The sequence below is a fragment of the Montipora capricornis genome, chromosome 8 (assembly GCF_036669925.1).
Source record: "Montipora capricornis isolate CH-2021 chromosome 8, ASM3666992v2, whole genome shotgun sequence".
NCBI classification, from domain to species: Eukaryota; Metazoa; Cnidaria; class Anthozoa; order Scleractinia; family Acroporidae; genus Montipora; species Montipora capricornis.
Window position 1 is genome coordinate 12,489,981 of NC_090890.1, and position 6,479 is coordinate 12,496,459.

General features: G+C 40.8%; 1 non-coding gene across 1 annotated transcript; it reads right to left on the reverse strand.

The window, feature by feature from the left end:
- Positions 1 to 1,105: 1,105 nt before the first annotated feature.
- Trnak-cuu (transfer RNA lysine (anticodon CUU)) lies at positions 1,106 to 1,183 on the reverse strand. The gene has a single exon. It is a non-coding gene; the product is annotated as a tRNA-Lys (tRNA).
- Positions 1,184 to 6,479: the final 5,296 nt, after the last annotated feature.

Genomic DNA, 6,479 nt, shown 5'->3' on the forward strand with positions numbered 1-6,479 from the left:
TTTTGATTGTCTGCGGAGCAGTGGGCTATATCACAATACAACTTTCAAATCTTTCCCCCCTTTTACTTTCAAATGAAGCTTGACTTTTTTTTTTGATCTGGCCCCAGTTGTTCAAACGACGGATAGCGCTATCCACCGGATAAATCACTATCCAGTGGATAACTATTAGCGAAACCAAGTGCGCTATCCAACGGATAGTGATTTATCCGGTGGATAGCGTACAACTGGGGCCTGGTCCTGGAGAAGCTTGGTGTTCTTTAGTCTCCTTGAGCATGGCCTACGGACAAAGTGTGGAAAATCTCCTCGAGGCAATGACTTTTCGTGCAATGTTTCGGCCACGGCAAGAAGACCGCAGTTCCTTTCACTAAACAGGTTATTACTGTGATCTCTGTCACATACAGTTTTACAAACCCTACATAAACTTGAGTTAGCAGAGTAAAAAACACCTTTTTGGTGTTTGGTTTTGAAATATCACTTTAGCGCCAAAACTATTGAGTCAAGCGACATACCGCTCTCTCCCTGCCTTGTCACTGTGACAATCAAAAACCCTGTTATCCCACCCTTTCAGAAGAGTTTTTTACCACCCAGATTCTGGGAGGTCACGTGACCAGCCGCAACCAGGGTCTCTCTTCCAACGACCAAGAGAGGCAGAGAAGAGAGACCCTGGGAACGAGGTTGCAGTGATGTAACTTTGTGGCACGTTACGATTTCGCCAAAGAGTGGGCGAAAACAACCGATGAGTTTCTTAAAGTAGTAGGCTTCAATTTCCAAAAAGTTAATTTTTTTACCTGTAGCCGTAACGCTTCATGTCATGACTTTTCCAAGGCGCGAATCAAACTAAGGTAAAATTTCGTTAATGGGCTAGTGGTTCAAGAAAACCGTAGTCAAACTCCAAAATCCTAATACTTCTGGAAATTGAGTAAGAACTTCAAGTGTTATTACTTCTGTTGCCCTAGGTCTGTTTGATTTCTAACTTTTGCTTTTAAAGTCATATTTTAAAATCCGTGACTCCCTGGACGTCTTTCAAGTTTTTACTACACGAAAAGCAAAGTTGATGACTTCCGCAAGATAGGGCACAAGAGCGTTAGCCAGCCAATAAAAAAAATGCACCCTCCAACGTGGGGCTCGAACCCACGACCCTGAGATAAAGAGTCTCATGCTCTACTGACTGAGCTAACCGGGCTCCGTGCTGTGTAGATGCTGTCGGAACGTTCAACAAAAATATGTGACTGGCACGCTTGGGCTCAGTCATGACAAGCTCATCAACTCTGTTCAGTTCTTCAACGAGGGGCATTTCGGGTTTGATCATCCTGAGATGCTGCAACCTTATTATAATTACTATCATGAGGGGTGTGGGAAAGGACGATCAAAAGACAATTGAAGGGCAGTTATTTAAAAGTAATGGCAGCAGTTTCACTAGCAACATTTGTGGCTTCTTTAATGGTGTTGACAAAAGAATCCTCCTTACAAGAGAGGGTTCCTCTCCACTAACTAAAACATTCACTAGTGTGCAGGTAGTTTGGGGGGAAGTTTGTGTATGTAGATGGTGAGTTGAGGAAATATCATAGACAAAAGTTGGAGTTAGTCTGTAAAATGAGGGGGAGAAATAAAGGGTTAAAAAATGAAACAAACTCTGTGTGAAATTAAAAAGTTAATTTCAAAAACAGCCAGATAGTGCATGTACGATAAATTTAATCAAGTAGGAGAGATGAACAAATACTTGACCGTGAAAATTATTCGTCCTTAAAAATTGGAATAATAAATGAGAAAAAGTCTTTAGACTAAAATCATTGTTCTTTCATATACATGGAAAAAACTAAAGAAATCCCATGGGATATAAAACACAGGTTCGACGAGGCGAATCCAACAATTGAAGGGCCCACGGAAAGCTACCACGCGGTTCGTTGACAATCTACTCGACATTTAGCTGTCATAGCACCCGTAGCACAGTAGCACACTTATAAGCAGTACTGAGAACGGTCACCGACGGTGCTGAAGTAAGGCGGTTTCGATACCCGCCGCGAGTAACTGTATTTTAACGTATACATTTTGCACTCTCATTGGACAATTTGAAACAATTGGCCAATGAGAGTGCAGAATGTAATATGATCGCCATCAAGCCATAACGGCCGTAGCCACACATCTAGCTGAACGCATGGGAAGATTATAGAAAGCCGAACATTATTTTGAATTTATCCACCAAAAATCGCTTTGTTGTCCCGGAGGGGAATTGATGTGATAGGAAATTTATCTGGCCTTAAGGCTGTGGTGTTTTATGACAATTCGGACCGTTGCTTTCTGATGCGAGAGCTATTTGTGGGACGAGATATCCGCGAGTCACCAGCCTCTCCTCTCTTTATGCGGGGAAATGACAACTAACGACATCATAAAAATTCGAAAGCCACAAACCCGGCTAAAACGGACACAGTTTGCCCTCCGATTGCGCAGAAAAGACGAGGACAACTGTACGTAGAGGTAAGTGAAGTTTATTTCTACATTTACAGCTTATTTTAGCATTTATGAGCTTAGAGTTAATTTTCCAACACCAAGTCTATAATTCGTATATCGAGCTTGGGTTACCTGTTATTGGCCAATGAGATACAATCAAGAGAAGTTATGATCTTCGCAGTTCTGATCGCAATTTATACAATTGCGTAGAGAAGCCTGAAAAATTCAGGACTTCAACGGGGTAGAGCGACGGTGCGACGCTCTAACCAACTGAGCTATGAAGCCACTGACGTTGGGAGCTGGTCATTTGTGGGTTCTAATGGTCCCGTGAGGAATGAATCAATGATGAAATGGTATATGAAATGAATCACATATGAACTGCGGATATGAAATCAAGTGAAGCTATGATCTTCGCAGTTATGAACGCAATTTTTACAATTGCGTAGAGAAGCCTGAAAAATTCAGGTCTTGAACGACTTAAGTTTTAAATAGGTTAAAGGGGCAGTGTCACCGGTGGCGCATGCGTGACAGCATGCCAAAATGTTTGAAAAATTTTGCCAACTTTTTCAAAGGAGTGTGTGAGTGTTAATATTTTAGACAATCAAAGACATCCGTGGTCACTTTAGTGAACCAAACCACCCCCGGTGGGACTCGTACCCACAACCTTTGAATTAGAAGTCCAACACATCTCATCCACACATCTCATGTTTGTAATCTTTCTTCGTAAATTTTGTGGGATTTCCTCAGGGAATTTCAACTACATGGGTCTCAAGAACAGAGGCGATACCTTCATTTGCTGCTGGATCCAGATTTGTTGAGATCCTTCTGCAACCAGGTACTGTACTCAGCGTGCTGCCTTCATTAATGATCTAAGAACGAAGCAAGAGAATTTGGTTAAGAAATCTGAAAAATATTTTGTAGGCAACATTGAATTGGCTTTCATATGGTAGAACTTAGAGATTGATATGCGCTTTTGTAGATAACAATTTGCACAAACGTTTACACTGTATACTTAAAATCATCCAATAATTGCTAATATCATACACCTGATGCGTGATCTGACTTTGATCACCTGGATTATTGAGGTCACACTATAAATTTCTAATTGCGTTTGACAAACTACGGGAACAAAGTTTATTTGCATAATTAATGTTAATTCCTTGAAGTCTTGATAAATACAGTTACGATCGCGAACAGCCTACTACGTACAAAATCCTATTAAATAATAAAAACGGCATGAATGCGCAAAAGTCTGTTTCCTACGGCTTTTATTCTCGCATTTTTCAATGCTTTCCGGCTTCGCGAATGTGTTTGAACTTTGTAAACACGAAGGAGGCGTGACTGCGATTGGACGACTGAGGCAATGCAGTCATGTCGGGAGACCCACGGGAATAAACAAATTTGCGGTTGTCAAACTACGGTATGTCACCCCGGTAAGGGTCAGTTTGTTATCAACGGTCGACGCCGTGGCCACTCTTGTGATAAAGCATCGCCTTCGAAAGCTTTTTTGTTGCATTATTCACCGCCTGAAGTTGCTCGCATGACTGCTATCGCGTTGATGGTGGGTTGAGATGAAAGTTCAATCTTTGTCAATTGATTCTGATAAGGAATTGTGACCGTGGGAACATTTTATCCAGGAATATTTGACTGAAACTGATGGCTCCTGAAAATTTGGTCTCAAGTCTCGGAGGGTGTAAATTTCATGTTGCAGGTCTTTGTTTCACCATAGCTGAAACAACCCAAACCTTTACTAATGCTAACAATTGGCACAAAATATTATGTTTAAGCCTCAGGTTAGCATTTTTGTTAAGGCTTGGGTTGTTTCAGTTAGCGTAAAAGAATGATTTGCAACCCTAACCTGCAACCTGCAACCTGCACTTTACACCCTCCGCTCCAATACTAGTTTTAGGATTTTATTATAACAGCCGTTGACAACCCAGAAATTGAAAAATGGCTCAAATTGCGTCGGATCTGGAAAATAACCACACAGGAAGGAAGCTATCCACAATGGCAATAAGTTTAGGCTTTTTAATTAAGATTTTCTTCATATAATAATCTTTTTAAGCTTTTTATCGGGATTCCCATACAAATCCTTCTATTTTTGTCGGCCGTTGCTCACACTGAGCTAGGGGTGCCTGTGGTCTCAACAGCTGTTGAAAACCGGTTTTTCGATTTGTCTGCATCAGAAACTCCCTCAAACGTAATGTCCAGTCGTACGATGTTTGAACAACGACAACACAACAACAATGTTTTCGATCTAGAAAAGCTCATTGCAAGTTCGAATTTGGAGTTGAAAAGGCAGACCCGCGTAGTCTTGCAGATCCTTTACAGATTCCAGCTGTGTTCCGTTGCAGACAGAGAATCATTTGCGATGGTTTAGAGGGACTGTGTGCTGCTGAGTAAGCAAGTCAGTACACGAACGGAACTCCCTCTCATTTCTCTCAGAAAAATCAGGTCATGTTCCTGGCTCCACTCCATCGGCCTAGAGTGACACATAATGTTGATAGCAATGAAGATTGAAAACAGCTAAAATCTTCGTCAAGTTACCTCGTAATACTCACTTGCATTTTTGCATTTGATCGTCAGTCTGAGTCTACAGCTGTCCTTTTAAAATACGATGATTAAAATGCGTCTTATGCCAAATGCGATTCAAAGAAATCATTTGAAGGTATTCTTTTGAATATAAACGGATAAAAGACTTGAATTTATTCACGTTCTCTACACATCGCCAAAACAAGGCTTTTGAAATCGCAGTCGAGACTAGACGACTTCGCGCTAAACCTACGACGTCAAACGGAAATTAAACTTTACTTCCGGGCTCCTTCGCCTTCCTAAAAAGTCACTTTTCTAAAGTTTCCTAATATGGCCGTAGTGACGTCAGGTGCAATCAAAGAAAAGTTACATGCAAAACGTTTTTAGATTTATTTACCAAAATCCTACACTTCATTCCGTTTTCTTAGCTAATACTGGATAGGCACTGACAGAACGGAAATTTTTTAGCCACAGTGAGGCTTGTGCGTCTTCCATGTTCTCAATTTCAGATGATATTGGCCTTTCATGTAAAGCCTGCTTTGCACTGACAAAGAGAGTCTGTTGGTTCTATTCTTTTTTTGCCATCACATGGTCGTTTTTCGAATGTTTTGTGGTGCCTCTAAATTGCATATTACAACGTGAGAAATAGTTGCAGTGATAAATATCACCGTGAACTGAGTTTACAGATTTCGTTTGTCACTTGTTGTTTGCTTCGTATTTGATGATCAAGAAGCGAGGGCAGCAGATGCAATATTGGGTGAATGTGCATAAGATCCAGTCGCTTAGTTTAAATAGGTTTACCTTGAAGTCAAAAGTACCTCCCCCGATGGGACTCGAACCCACAACCTTTGAATTAGAAGTCCAACACGCTAGTCCATTGCGCACGCGGGGGCTAACTGATTATTGGTTGTAATCATTCCTGCTAAATTTTAGGCATTTGCGCCACAGGGATTTCCAAGGACACTAGAACCTTTGCTGGTGGGCTCAACATTTTCATTTAAGGCTGAATTTAGATGACCGATAAACAGAGACTCTTTAATCTTACAATTTTACTGGTCGATGAGACATGCATTGTAAAATTAAAGAGTCTCTGTTTAACTGTGATTTAAAAGCAAGCCATAAATAGACGAGTTCACGCTCTTGATTGCATCATGGCCGGTAATCAAGGCAACATGGTGGGAAATTCAAAGGTTTGTATGGAAATTCAAAGCGAAATGTTCTGTACATGACTCTATTTTGTAGACTTTTGCCTTCATAAACCAAACAAATAAGTTCATGCGCACAACTGAGAAGAACTAGACTTGGTATCCGTTCTTTGGACTTGCTAAATATTGCTCTATTTGTCTGCATACATTCTCTGGAATTTTGTGCCTTTGGAATTACAGGAAATGTATGGCAAAACTGATCTCTTTTCAATAAAATGATTTCTACAATAGCCATTCTCTCGAAGTTTATTCTTCCGCACCTTTGAGCGCATATCTGTTTTGGAAAATGAAAAC